This window comes from Myxocyprinus asiaticus, chromosome 15 (assembly GCF_019703515.2).
Source record: "Myxocyprinus asiaticus isolate MX2 ecotype Aquarium Trade chromosome 15, UBuf_Myxa_2, whole genome shotgun sequence".
NCBI classification, from domain to species: domain Eukaryota; kingdom Metazoa; phylum Chordata; class Actinopteri; order Cypriniformes; family Catostomidae; genus Myxocyprinus; species Myxocyprinus asiaticus.
In genome coordinates this window covers 23,707,696-23,723,611 of record NC_059358.1, presented here as the reverse complement: position 1 = coordinate 23,723,611, position 15,916 = coordinate 23,707,696, and the positions used below count along the sequence as shown (strand labels likewise).

Genomic DNA, 15,916 nt, shown 5'->3' with positions numbered 1-15,916 from the left:
AGGCCTCGTGCGCTGTGACTCAAACTCACAGATGGATGACAGCAGTGATTACTGTAATGGTATGAGTCTAATTTCCAATGAACAAAGCAGTTGTTAAGCATGCTAGAGGCTGAGTTTAGAAAAGCGTCCGTCTAAAGATTTATTTTTTGTGTTTGAACTTTGTCTACAGTTGTATATCAGGCAAAGTGTGGAAGCTTAGAAAGAAGATTCTTGCCGTTAATGTCTGAACTGGCTCAAGTTAGTGTTGCATAAATATAATCAAGTTATCAGATCAAAAGTGTGCCTATGGAATTAAAACCTTTCGGATTTTGGCCTATGTTTAATGATAACATTTACCAATGAACTTAGTGTCAAATCCTGTCAAACCAACTGGTGTTTCCAGCTTAGCATTTTTATTTAAAAGTATTTCATCTGAGGCTCATAGAAACGGTGCTCAATGATGCCCCCGATCTCTTGATTTTTAATGTGACCCCTTCCATGGGTATTCCATAACTCTCTGGGAAAGCAGCCATAGAAGTTTGCGGCTAGCAGCAGGGATTTGGTTTCTTTTGAAGACACTGGATGTGGCCATCACAGATGGCTTTAGCAGGCATGTCATGCCCTCTGTCTCTGGTTACATAGCCAAAACTTGTTACTAAGCAAGGTTTTCCCTGTGTTATAGTGACTAGATTATTCTCCTGCAGATGCAAATAAAGATTCCAACTGATGTACGTATAAATAATGCACTCGCTTTTGACTCATGGAAAATGTATCCACAGCATTAACATGTATAGAGCAGGAAGCTGTTGTCACTTGATCGGCAAGTAATAATAGGAAGAATTAAGAATATTCACATCCATCTATCGGTGTGGGTTTCACCCAGAATGAGCGAGTTTAGCCAAAAAAAGGATTGCGGAATATACCTTAAATGGTTCTCTGTGGAGAAATCTCTCCCACCTGCTGTTAGGCTGTTTCTATGGCAACACATTAGTCCAGGTTTTTAGATGCTTGTCCCAGGTACCCCATTTTATTGAAAACCTGGACACCTACCCAAAAGACTAGTTTGGTCTGAGTTCTGTCTCTTGCTGTAAAACTACTTAATTGTCACATAAGCCCTTTTCGGAGGCAATTGTTTCTCAGGGTGACATCTGTAGAAGTAAATTTTCATGGCTCCTCTGTAATAAAGCTCATGCGTTCAGATGACAATTAAATCATGAGGGACGAGCAAGACTTTTTGTCGATCACATGATTGAAGTTGCGCTTGTTATATGGAAAATTCATCAATCCACAAACTGTATCCTCTGTATTTGTGTTTAAATATGTTTGGAATTACAATAAAGTGAAAATAAAAGCATGAGGGAACCGTGCTGCAAAGCGCTGTGGACATTTACACTGTATATTTTCACATACGAAGCAAGCCAAAATTCTTGCAAAGAGCAATTAAATGAATCAAGGAACTGTAGGGACAAGACTGTTTATCAACGCAGCCAAATAAATGTCAATGGGGGTACGCATGTTTAGTCACCCGCATCACCTCAGTTGCGCTGCTTCCGTGCTCTCTCCTAAGCGCACACAAGGAGATATAGAAGCCCACATATCAAGGACAGTAAAGATAGTTAAAGTGAAATTTGTTTTTGTTTTATCTATCAAAATGACGGACATCATTTGGAATTTTCTGTCAGTGTTTAAAAAGTGGAGGTGGAAATTAAACCTTTAAAATAACAACTTTTATGGGACTACTCGACCCGTATAAATGAGTAGTTATGCAAGCCTTATGTATAAATGTATTAGTAAACGTTTCTACATTAAAATGTGATATATTAAAATTGTATTACATTGCTGCCATAATAATGGACCATTTCAAATGTTTACATGATCTGGCTCTTGTTTTTCTTTCCCTTTTACTTAGAGTTCCCACTCACTCTGGTGGAGCAGCGACGTAATTTTATTATTGTGAATTATTTCAAACATTTCTGTTACACAATCCTCCAACTTTCACAACTGTCCATTACCACCAAAGCTGTTACCACGCGCATCGCAAATGTACAGCACTTGGCAGTGATCAAAAAGGATTTCCAAAATGGCTTTTGGATTATAAACTGAGAGATGTGGATTCGAACAGTAATTAAATAACCACACGACCTTGGTGGTTGTCAAAAAAACAGCTGGTAATTTGGCCGGGAATTTTCTCGCGGGAGGTGGGAGAAAAACACAAGACATTTCGGATTCGGATGGCAATAAAATCACTGACTACCCCCTGTAAATGCTGGAATTACCTCACATCCCCATGTAAAATTATTGCCATCCGAATAGGGCTATAAACACATTCGGCCTCCTTTAGACAGAAGCTACCTTTTCTCTCTAAATGTAACAACATTATTCAGTTCTAGATTGTTGCTAAAACCTGCTGTGATCCAGATTCCGATCCCATACTATCTGATTAATATATTGATGAGTATCAGACATCATTCCTGTTGTGGATCACTTTTTATCCTAATTCTCAATAGATACCACATTACAAAAAGTCTATAATATTGGTTTCAGGGCAACTGATGTCTCAGGCAAAGTGCTATACCAATACGCTCAACAGTTTTTGTCTGTATTGTGAAAAATGAAATGGCACTCAGTGTAGATTCTGTGCAGTGATGCAGGACTCTATAGCCCTGTTTGATGATGAGATTTAAATTAATTCTGCCTCGATCCCAAATTCAGCAAACCCCCCACCCCCTTCTGTGCTGCACAGTATTAACAGAGCTCTGTCTCCGCCCCTTCACAGCAGCTCCGTGGCAACATCCTCCCCTGAAAAAAAGCATGTCAATTCATGCACAAGCAGACGGGTGTATCGATATCTGTTGTGCTCCTGTCTAAGTGTTCCTTTGGCATCACTCTCTACCATATGTTTTATTTGCATATGTTTGTTCACATGCTTGTTAGAGCCAGGGACTAAAATATTTTGTAATTTTTAGTTCTGAGCAAAAACATTTGTATTTTTTATTTTATTTTTTTATTTTTATTCCGGTTAAGAAGTTCCACAGCTTCCTTTCCAAATGGTTATCGGTTAGAACAAAATAACAGAACGGTTAATAACGTTCTTTTTAAAATGACAGTACTCTGTGCTAAGGGGTGGGTGAAATACCAATTGCAATGTTGCCAGATCGGGCAAGAGAAACGTGCAATCTGGTCTGGAAAAACAAACCCAAAATAAGACACTTGCCTCGCCAAAATAAGTGAAAATAAGCAATTTTTTCCCCCATGTGTGGTGGATTTATCAGCATAGAAATCATAAGCATACAGTTAATTAACAGTTAAGTATAGTTTTAATTACAGAACTGCTTGTGAGTCAAAACCCGGCAGCACCAAACAGCGTTTTTCCTGGCTCAAAATGAGGCAGAGGTCATGTGCGCACACATACTTGTACCATGCATTCCACTGGCTGAAGCAAACACTTACAAGCAACATATTTTAGGTGTTCTAATAATTAGATGATTGAAGAAAATGACAATTCTCAACTTATAGCATATTTAATTAAAAAGCTAACCTGTTCAACTTTAAATTAATTAAATACAACATAACTAATGTGTTCATTTATAGTTAACAAACAGCAAACTTGATTAACCTCTTAAACTGATAATTAGATCATCTCTGATCTCAGGTATGTGGGTGGGTATGGTGGGAAGGGACGATGTGTAAAGACCAATTGGCCATTGTTTTACAACTTGGATTGGACTGATTGCTTAGATTGACAGGCCTTGATTTACCATGCGCACAACTGAAACAGTGCTGGATCTTATTACTTGTTACTTATTCTATGTAATTATGTTTCTGGTTTATTGTGGCATTTACAAATGTAAGTAGTTTTTAGGTTTAGTAAAACCCTCAGATCACTTGTTTAGAGTTTTTTGGACTTGATAATGGTCTTTTTTGAATAAATAAACTGCATCGCTTTCTCAGCAGTGTTGTATTATAAAAGCCTCCAAACATGAGATGTACATGTATGTGGTTAGTAATTTAAGTCACTGAAATAAGGCCATGAAACACACAATAGATTTTGTAGACTCCAGTTTTCACTCACAAAATTAACTTTTGTGTAACACTTTTTGTGTTAGGCCGTATCGGATCACGCTCTTCTTCTGAGGTAAATTCACAGCGTGTCTTCTTCCAAAAAGGATAATGTGCTCAAACGGGAAAGACTGTGCCTCTCGGTGGTTTTATATGGATTACACAATCTGAGAATATTTGTTTTCCAATTTAAATTGGTTCATTTAAAAGTAGGGCTGCCCCCTGATAGTCGACCAAAGGTTAGTCGATGAGAAGAGTCTTGGTCGACCAAGTTTTGATTGGTCGGTTGGTCACAGAAAAAACTCCACATAAAACGACGACGAGCGGTATTAGTGCTAGTTGTACGCTAGGTAGTACTATGGGGTAATTTTCATTAAGCAGGGTTAGGGTTAAGCCTACACAATAAAGCAAGACACGTTGATTTCAAACTTTAGAACTTTTTTATTTATTTTAACAAAAAATTCTAATGAAACTGGATTAACTGCAATTAAAATGTGTGATGGTTTTACAACAGTTGTCAACATCTCTCTGGCAAAGAACCTACTTCATCTGTGAATTCTCTACCGGTCGGGTATTTTGTTATCTGGGAAAATACATCATGTGTGTGAATAAATTTGTTTTGTTCCCACCTTCATGATATATATATATATATATATAGATAGATAGATAGATAGCAATATCCAATTACATCGGCAACCCCTGGGCTGAGGGATCGGTGAATATTCTTGCTTTAGTGATTTTCCATTGAAAATGTATTTATTTAAAAAACAGAACTTGAATACATCTCAATTCAAATTGCATTCCAAACGAAATGAAAAAGCAATTCAAATAAAGAAGTGATAAAAGAATAACATTTTATATATATATATATATATATATATATATATATATATATATATATATATATCACACACCTTTCCATTTACCATCAGGCAAGTATCTGTCTAAACATGCAGGTGGAAAATTACTTGCACAAATGAAGACATAAAAACAATTATAAATGTAAAAATAATAATTATAATGATGATGATAATCACTGAAATATAAATAATGGTTTGAGGTGAACATGTTTTTGTATTATTTTATGTTTTAATCACAGATGTATAGGCTGCAGAGTTCCGGTCTCAATAAATTGCTCTGTGGAAATAAAGTGAACTGAACTCAAAACTCCTCCTGAGCTGAGATGTCTGAGGTCATTTGCAGCACTCGGATGATACTGTTCTTGCAAAAAAAAAATAAAAAAAAATCTGAAGACAGAAACAAAGTGTGAGAACCTTTTAGATGCTGGTGTTCCATGAGACTGCACGCCTTCGTATCAGCGCGTCACATGCACATAGACGACTTTTCTGTCATCTGTTCTTAATAATATAATAAAGTGTGTTTCTTCAAGCACGTGTCTGTGTATCTATGGGCAAATTATTTGTAATATTAATTTGATAATAATAATAATAATAATAATTTAATACATGGGAAAACGAGCCAAATATCGTCTTGACATAGTCAAAGGCATCAGCTATTGGCAATCACTCTGACCATCGTCGATCCCCGAGATCATCATCTGTTGGCACAACCCTAATGTGCATTTCTCTCTATAAATTAACAAAATGTTCAGACAGTCTCCTTGCTGGTTTTTCCGACACATTCAGGATCATTACAGCTTTTGCTGGTGTCACTGCGGCTCGCTTCGTGCGTGCGCTTGTAAAATTTATATTTTAAAAGCTCATTATTACGGTTTAGTATTTCTCTGTAGTGTAGAACAGTGTTAATGTTACTTATAACATTCTTTCTCAGCCCTGGAACTTAAACCATTTTCTGATTGCCCCCCCCCCCCCCCCCAAAATATATATATTTAATTAATTAAATTAATATCATATACGTGTGACTAGTTGACTAATGGCTTAAATTAACTCCTACTAGTCGACTAGGAAAATCTTTGGTCGGGGGCAGCCCTATTTAAAAGTAGACAATTCAAGCTTTCTATAGACATATTTCTCATGTCTGCAAGGCAAGTATACGCTGAGTTTCGGTTCATTTTCGTGACGCGCTCCAGACAGAAGTTCACGGAGACCAAGTTTTATTTTACAAAACCACAATGTTTTGCTGTTATTGTGAGTGTACCCAAATAAAAGTAAATCCTTTATAGTTTCGAATGATGTCTTATTCTTATCTGTATGACCAAAAATGACGAAGTAATTCTTTCTGCTGTTATCAGGGAAAAAGTCAGGTGATCACGCTGACGCTTCTGGTGACCACAGAGGATTGACTATGTTATGTTATCAATATAAAAAACAACTCACACAGGAGCAATTAAAATATTGAATTTTGGGGGCATTTCCAACCCTGCACGATGCTATTTTGAGCCAACACCTGATTAACTTGCTTGTTGTTAAGCTTAATTTCTGCTGGCTCTATGGAGATTTTTTTTATTTTTTATAGTGGTTTAATTTCACAGCAGTGGCAAACAATGTCGAAGTTTAGGACAAACATTATCCTTACCTGGCTGTCACAAATGAAGGCTGGTCAGGTGCCTGCCTGAGTTTCGTCGACAGTTGGAGGCGACACAAAATTTGACGGAGGCGGCTGCCTCATTCTCTATGCAGGAAAAACCCTGATCAAATCTGTATTGATGCATCATATCTAACAATAATTCAGTGAAGACTTGGAAACAACTGAGAAATTTACTTTTTATCTCAATGTTTTCCTTGCATCTGGATTAGCCTCGCTTGTACAGTATATGTGGTAATTATTAGGGATGTTAATGATTAATCGATTAATCATTGTTAATAATTTGATTAAGCTTATCGATCCTCAATTAATTTCAGGACAAATGCATTCAGTATTAATGCCAGCAGACTTTGAAAAGGCTGTCTATACAGTCATCCGCCACTAGAGGGTGATTTTGCTGCATGTCATGTCTTGTACGCATGACAGATGAAGAAAGGCACAGATGAAGTGGGCTCAGTGTAATCAGTGTTGGAGGGTTTCTCTATAAATTGACATTGTTTTCTGCATACACTGTGATAGTGTGATAAAGTACAACACAACATAAAGCACTTTTGATCTGCTGGTCTCCTTTTTTCCATTTCAACCTACAATTACATCAATGATCACTGGGAAAGCAGATTCAGCTGACATTTCACCAGCACCAGAGAATCGGTATGTTATGTAGGCTACCATGTTTACACAGCATGTTATGATTTAAAAAAAAATAATAATATTAAAAAAAAAAAGTAAAATCATAGTAACCACAATATAAACATGGTTACTGTCATGGTTACAATATTTAGTAAAATCATGGTTACTATGTAGAATCTACAGGTTACTATATAGAAACTACAGTATTACTGTTATAAAACCATGGTTAATTGTATCAAAACTATGATTTCTGTTCAGAAAACCATGGTGACAGCAGTCATGGTTATTACAGTATTACTATAGTAAAACTATGGTTAATTTTCGTCAGGGTAGCTTAACTAAAAAAAAAAAAAACATTTTCTCTAATTACTAAATTAACATTTTAACTTAATACCTGCACTAATACGCTACATGCGGCAACATGAAGTGCACTTCAAATTAATCTCAGCATATATTCGGAAGCTGTACATCACTATAAAAGGAATAACCTTGCTATTAAAATGCATACGAGAACGGATGTTTTGATAATGCTGCTCAAGTATTTTAATCATATGTGGTAATCCTACATGAACACCCCAAACGCTTTAGTTATTGTTTCATGTCTGTCCGAATTAGCACTGGAAGGAAGTGTGTGCCGTTTCGGCTCACCTGCGGCTCTTTCCCTGGGTGACGTCGGCGTAAATGATTAATTATGTATTAGTGTATTACTATAATGGCATCTTAACGGCATTAATCAAAGCGCATTATTGACACTCGCGATAGATTAAAGCCGCATAAGGAAACAGGAAGAACTTGCATGCGTGTTTTAAATAAACACTCATGCGTGTTATTGACATGTATTACCAGTATATGGTACTCGTGTCAAGCGACGTCTGCAAACAGTGCCTGTTTTGTAAACGTCTTTTTACAACCATAGCTGTTGTAATTGACTGCAAAAAGAAAATGTTCCCAGAAAGTAGAAACGTAGGGGGCTTCTCTATCAGTGGCTCATTTTCTCCACTTGCCATTTTCAACTACACACAGTGCTTGCAGAACAGCTCATCAAGATGACCCATGTGAAACACAGGCGGAGCGTATCCATTCAGGTGCATTAGCGGAGGTTGTAACTGTGGCTGTCTGTTTGACGCTTTGTTTTCTTGACCAAAACTTGTGCTCCAGATGTGTCATTAAACTTGAGGTGAACCGACCACGGTGCCAGTGCTTCCCGAACCATGGATGGCGAACCATACGGTTCGTTTTTTACAGAGAACCGTTACACTCCTAATATATACACATATACACACACACACACATATATATACATACATACATACATGCATACAGCTCTGGAATAAATTAAGAGACCACTGCAAAATTGTCAGTTTCTCTGGATTTACTTTTTTTAGGTATGTGTTTGAGTAAAATGAAAATGTTTGTTTTATTCTATAAAGTACTGACATTTCTCCCAAATTCCAAATAAAAATATTGTCATTTAGAGCATTTATTTGCAGAAAATGACAACTGGTCAAAATAACAAAAAAGATGCCGTGTTTTCAAACCTTGAATAATGCAAAGTTCATATTCATTTTTAAACAACACAATACTAATGTTTTAATTTAGGAAGAGTTCAGAAATCAATATTTGGTGGAATAACCCTGATTTTCTTTGTAATTAACATTTTTTTATTAAATCATACAATAACAATGAAATGCAAAACATATAAATAAAATCAGCATTTAAACCCCACCCCCCAAAAAGAAACCCTGTGGTCAAACAAGTAAATATATAGAAATAAAAATCAAACAGACACACATACATACATACATACATACACACACATAATAATCATACTAACATTATTACACTACTCACTCCACACCCCACCCGAGAGCCCTCCAAAAACTCCAAATACCTGCCCCATTTCCATATAAACATATCCAAGCCACCCCATCTTCCCAATGACACCTCCTCATAAGCTGCCACCCTCCCCACCTCCGTGCACCACTCCGGATATGGGGGCGCACCAGCTGACCTCCAACCCCTCAAAATAACCTGCCTGGCGATCATCACACAGGTCAGAACCCAGTTCTCTATATGGCCATCCCCCACTTCGATGACCGCCCCATCGCCCAGAACACAAAGTCTGGGGCAAAACAAAACCCAAGTGCCAACCACGTCACACACAAAATTCGGAATCTTCGACCAGAATTTCTGGATCTTGACCCACCACCAATAAAAATGAGCCATGTCTCCATCCTCCGACTGGCATCTCCAGCAGGTGGGTGTGTCTTTAAGACCAAGCCTATACAGTCTAGAGGGGGTCCAATAAAATCTATGCAAAATTTTGAATTGTATAAGACGCACCCTTGCATCTCTAGACGCAACTTAATGTTTTTAAGAATCTTAGCCCACACTCCTTCCTCCAATGCCAAGTTGAAATCTTTCTCCCAAACTCTCGAGAAATTAAGGCTCCGTCCACCAGACTCTGAATTAACAGGGAGTAGTACACTGATGCCTCATGACCTTTTCCAAAAGCCACAATCATCTCTCCCAAAGCATCTGCCTCTTTAGGGGGGTGTGTGCTACTCCCAAAAATAAAAAAGTTCAAAAGTTGCTCTAGGGGGCTTACACACTTTTGCTTCACTATGATCAAGGACTGAGTCCATCAAAAGATTAAAGTCTCCTCCCAATATTCTATCATAAGGGGTGCCAGTGGCTTGCAACATCCATTCAAGATCTATAAAAAAGCCCTGAACATCAACGTTAGGAGCATAAATATTAGCCAGAATAAAACATTGTCCCATATCTTCCCAAATTTTTCAGCTTCCTGCGAAGAAAGGTGTCAAATCATATTTCTTACAATTAAGAAGATAAATAATCTTCTTTTTATGGGGTGCCCCAACCCATTCACATTCCACATGGAGAGAGGCAATCCACTCATTAACTTTTGACATATAAGAAAAAATAGTTTGTGTGTCAAAAACAAGATTATAAAGACCACATTCCAACATTATTACAAAACCTGAACATCCCCCAGAACAAAACAAACAGAAAAAAGAAAAACGTGCGCATTAACCCCGCACATGACAACGCCAACTGGCGTCCATCACTCCAAACTCGAACAGTCCATGCACACATATGAGAACCCCTGCGATAACTTGGCCATTGGATTGCTCAAGTCTGGTGTTTCTATAGAAATTTTGTGAGACAGAATTGCACAGCAAAAGATAATCTATAAAACAAACTCCAGCCAATAGGTGGAACCTGCACAAAAAAAAGAGGCACGTAGGTTTCTCAAACAGTCAAGCGAATGTTCAGTGAGCCGGTCTACTCGGCTGCAACATGAGCACAACAAGATGACTCACTCACTCCATTGACTTTATGAAGGACATTGCTTGCTGTGGGGATGTAAATGATTTACGGCCATCCTTAGCATCTATTCTCAATTTGGCCGGGAATATCAGTGGCAAAAGTGACCTTCTGTTGATGTAAAAGTTTCTTGCATTCCTTGAATCAATCACGTTTATCTCTTGTCGAATTCGCAAAGTCTGGGAACAAGAAAATGCTGTGGTTCTTCCAAGAAAGCCTTGCTTTACTCCTCACTTTGCGTAACACCATATATTTATCGGATGATCTCAGAAATTTGGCCTGAATTGATCGGGGCCTGTCTCCCTCCATGGATCGTTGAGCAGGAACCCTATGAGCTCTCTCAATTTCCAGTTTATGGCCTGCTATGTCGAGCAGATTCGGAAAGAGCCCATCCAGGAATTTCATCATATCTTGTCCCTCTTTGCCCTCAGGAATTCCGATGATTTGGACGTTATTCCGTTGGCTACGGTTCTCCATGTCTTCCAACTTCTCCCAGACACACTCCAAATTCACCTTGGTTGTTAGCGGATTAGAAGATAATTCCCTCTTTGATTCCAGGTAATCGATCCGTTTCTCGACATCCCCCACTCTTGTAACCACATCAGTGAACTTCGCCTCCATGGCTGTGATCGATCGATGTATTACAGCAAGATCCTCAAGTCAGCAACAACCTTCATCAGCATTGCCGACATGTTCAGCATCTCTCGCCGCATTTCCTGCTCCTCTCCAACTAAATTGACTCACGGCCTGCTCGGGAGCGTCAGCTTGAGCACATAAGTGTCTTTTAATGTGTCCAGAGCCCAAGGATTTTGAAGTCTTTGACATATTGTCCTCCTTGAACAGTTATGGAACAGAGTGTATCGAATTACGGTTTGTCATTAAAAGTGTTAAAATTAGCAAAGTGTGCAGAGCTAGCCGTTCAAACGTCTGATCTTCGCATGGTGTCACGTGGCTCCCATTTCTTAAGTGTAATTATTTAATTAAGATTAACAGTATGCTACATGCACATAATATTTGGAGTACTCTGCGTTAGTTTTGTAGTATTTATGTTAACGATTAATTGATCATTAATTTCCACTACGATTGATTATGAAAATGTCAGAAAATTGACATCCCTTGTAATTATACCTAGTTGTTAAAAAGGTATTCATTCACAGAATGCAGCATCCACAAAGAAATGTGTGATGCAGTAGTTTCCTTCAAGATCAAAGCATGTTTCATTTTTCCAACATGAAGTGGTGTAGTTTCAAAAATTTACTGTGATAAACCCTTTGGTTTCATGAAAAAAGTATCGGAACAAAATTAACCAGTTTTCAGCATTTAAAAATACGTTTTCACTCCGAAACAATTGAAAATCACTTTGTTTCAGTTTTCGGTTACATTCTGCTAAAAATTACGTTTGTTTTCGTTTTCTTCCTTGAACCGTTTTTAGTCCCTGGTTAGAACTAACACTGGCACATTACAGCAGTCAGTAGTGGATGTAAATAAACTCTTGTTTAATCTGATCTCTGCCAACCTACTTGTTATTGAGATGTTATACATTTACATTTACAAAGTGACTTACAGTGCACTTATTACAGGGACAATCCCCCGGAGCAACCTGGATTTAAGTGCCTTGCTCAAGGACACAATGGTGGTGGCTCTGGGGATCAAACAGTCAGCTTTCTACTTACCAGTTCTATGCTTTAGCCCACAACGCCACAACCACTCTTATATTGAGATACCATTTGTCATTTGCTCTTGTACTGATGTGACTTTGAATTTTCTTTACAGTGTCATATCCTGTCTTTGAAAACTTTACGGGTATGAAAAGTGTGGGGAATTGTTTTTCCTTTACGTTTGTTTTCCTGGTGTACAAGGAAAACAAACGTTCCTACACAACAATTTAGGGCTGTCACTATTTATTATTTTGATAATCGAGTATTCTGCCAATTGTTCTGACGATTAATTGATTAATTGGAAAAATTATATAACTCAGATTGCATAAAATTGAGATGAAGTCACGTTTATCCAAAATGCATTAATTAGCCTAAGTTTTGTTGAATTTTACGATTGATTAACAACAACAGAACAATTGTGCAAACATTATCTGAAGCCAGCAGACACCCAAAGCAGATCTATAATATAAAAATATGTATATTCAAGCTGACAAAGATTGGCTTCTCCAGGTGTGCCCAGCTTTTTAAATGCAAGATCTACTTTTTTCTTTAACTAGTTTAACATGATCTACCCATTTTAGTTTTGAACTCGTATATGGGAAAACAGGCCATGGAAATAAAATAGTTTATCTTTTCAGAAACAATGTCTGCCCAACAATCTTGTTTATTGAGGATAAGTTATACTAAATTTGGTTAAACTATTTTATAGCAAGATAAAAGCCATTTTATTTGTTTGTTGTTTTTTTAACTATTGCTTGTATGCAAAATGGAATACAATATTCACAGTGAATCGTATGAGAAATTTTCACTCTTGCATTGAGCTGCAGCAGTTGCAGGCATTGTTGCGCGTGTGCTACATGCAGATCGCAAAAGCTTGTCGCTTGCCACGTACCATGTAAAATGCCCGTAAGCATGTGGACATTCAGTTCCTTATTGAGTAAAAACGTAATAATTTTACATGTGGAGATATGTCTCCCTCACGTAAGCCAAAGTTTTAAGTTGCGTCTGTGGGGCACGAGATGCACAGCTGTGGCTGTGTTGAGCTTTGACTGACAGCATACAGACAGACCTGCGGTTTTATTCAGCAAATAAAGTTTTTTTACCTGTAATAATGGCCATAAACTATTAAATATTTATCGGAAATGGGGAATTACGATCTATTTTTAAACTATCATCACGAAATCTAATTTACATGAGGAGAAAGATCGCATTACATTTAAATGGTAATTTACACAGAACCGAACTAAAACGATAATTTGCTGAAAATAACCTTCTTAAATTGTCTGGATTCAATCAGATTTATTGAACAGAATGTGTTTGTACATCCGTAACTGCGTGTGTAACGAATAATTTTCATGACATTTTATGTTGCTTCATAAAAGCCTATATTGCAAAACATTTCTGTGGATAAATGGGTTTAGACAGCATTCCAATGTGTTTTTTGCAGAGTTTAGCGTGTCCCACATGGCGATGAAGGGCTCAACTTCTCTTGTGCATCTGGACACGCAGCACCACAATCGCATGCAGATCAGCTTACCGTGTATGTGTGTACGGCGGGTTTGTGAAAACCGGATGTCATCTTTTCAAGTGCTGCTGCATTGCTGAAGTGATGTTTTTTAGGTCCTGCATTTTTTCAAATCTAAAGTGAAGCGCTGTCACACAGCTGACACCTTGTCATTATATCAGAATCAGAATGAGCTTTATTGCCAAGTGTTCTCATTTACACAAGGAATATTTTTTTTTTTTTTGGTGATTAGGAGAAACAAGTGCACACAGAACATTACAGTAAGAGACAGAATATAAAACAAGGTAAGAGTATAAATAGACAAATAATAGGACATATAACAGAATGGCGTGTGTACATGTGCAAGTGGTAATTATGTGCAAGGTAGGGGTATGTACAGTTATTTAATGTGAATTTACATATGTGCATGAGATGGGTATTTACATTATTGCACTATGGGGGAGTCCTGAAGCAGTTTAATTGTTCATGAGGAAAATGGCCTGAGAGTAAAAACTGTTCTTGTGCCTGGATATCCTAGCGCTCAGTGCTCTGTAGTGCCGACCAGTGGGCAACAGTTCATAGAGGGAGTGGGCAGGGTGTGTGGGGTCCAGAGTGATTCTACCTGCACATTTGCTCACTCTGGAGATGTACAGGTCTTGGAGGGTGGGCAGGGGGGCACAAATAATCCTCTCAGCAGTCCTGACTGTCTGTTGTAGTTTCCTACTGTCTGATTTGGTGGCTGAACCAAACGAGACAGTTATAGATGTACACAGGACAGACTCAGTGACGGCCGAGTAGAACTGTGTCAGCAGCTCTTGTGGCAGGTTTAACTTCCTCAGCTGGCGAAGGAAGTACAACTTCTGAGCCTTCTTCACAATGGAGTCTATGTGGATGTCCCACTTCAGGTCCTGAGAGATGGTAGAGCCCACAAACCTGAATGACTCCACTGCTGCCACAGTGCTGTTCAGGATTGGGGGGGGGGGATTTCTCCTGAAGTCCACTATCATCACTGTTTTGAGCGTGTTCAGCTCAAGGTTGTTGTGACCGCACCAGACAGCCAGCTGATCAACCTCCCTTCTGTATGCAGACTCGTCACCATCGCGGATAGGCCGATGACTGTGTTGTTGTCTGCAAACTTCAGGAGCTTGACAGTGGGGTCTTTTGCAGTGCAGTCATTTGTGTACAGGGAGAAGAGCAGTGGAGAGAAAACGCATCCCTGAGGAGCAGCAGTGCTAATAGTGAGGGTCCCAGATGTGAGTTTCCGCAATCTCACTAGCTGTTGCCTATCTGTCAAAGCTGGTGATCCATCAACAGATTGGGGTGGGCAAGGAGAGCTGGGTCAGTTTGGTTGAGAGAAGATCAGGCATAATTATATTGAAGGCTGAACTGAAGTCCACAAATAGGATCCTTGCATAAGTCCCAGGTTTGTCTAGATGTTGCAGGATATAATGTGATATGAGATGCTCAGGGTCCATCTATATTTAATCAGTCTCCAATGTACTGAAATCTGCTGAGGGCAGCACAGGCTTGAAGTCTAATGCTGGATTAGATGTGCTTGGCCTAGCACAGGAAGTTTCTGTCCCTCCTATCCAGATTGTCCACCATAATGCTGATGCTTCTAATTTAAGTATGTAAAAATGCTTTTAATACACAGCACAAGAGGTTCTAAATGGTTTTATGCAGTAGACATAATTATAGTCATGTAACTTAAGTCCTTGTGGTGATTTTTACGCTAAATCATGCTTTGTGGTTGTTGGGATAACCAATATTAATACTGTGATTAAAAAAAAAAAATTAAAAAAAGTATAGTCTTTGTGTTGATAGACATCCAGCTAATCATACTGAAACAACAAATATTAGGCACTTTTCCATCGGGCTGAACAGTTTGTTGCATAACTGACGTTTTGTATCGATCCGGGCTCGTTAACACTGTTATGCGGGTTTAGAATGGGTTGTCTTGGCATGTGACCAGTCAAGAGTTGCATTGTCAGTATAGCCCTTCCTCCAGAGCGGTTCTCTGCAGTAAGTATACTTTGCTAACCATGCTGAAAATTCTAGGTTGGGGGTGGTTTTTCATTGTACCGTACCGAACCATGCTCGAGTGAAAATGCATTTAGAACCGTTACTCACTCTGCTCGTAACCGTTCGGCCCGATGGTGTAAAAGAGCTTATAGACACAAACTGCCTCTACTGTTTAGCGATCTGTTATATTACCTTAATAATTCTAATACAT

General features: G+C 38.4%; 1 protein-coding gene across 5 annotated transcripts in view; it reads left to right on the top strand.

The window, feature by feature from the left end:
- The window catches only part of LOC127452864 (zinc fingers and homeoboxes protein 2-like), a 34,644-nt gene that overhangs the window by 16,104 nt on the left and 2,624 nt on the right, over positions 1-15,916 (top strand). The window contains exon 1 of one of the 5 annotated variants that reach the window (XM_051718675.1): positions 13,654-13,988. The exons of 2 other annotated variants lie outside the window; for them this stretch is intronic. The gene's annotated coding sequence lies outside the window, so the exon portion shown is untranslated. Of the gene's footprint in view, positions 1-13,653; positions 13,989-14,791; positions 14,937-14,969; positions 15,311-15,916 lie in introns of those variants that run through there. 2 more of the 5 variants (XM_051718673.1, XM_051718674.1) reach the window with 2 other exon arrangements.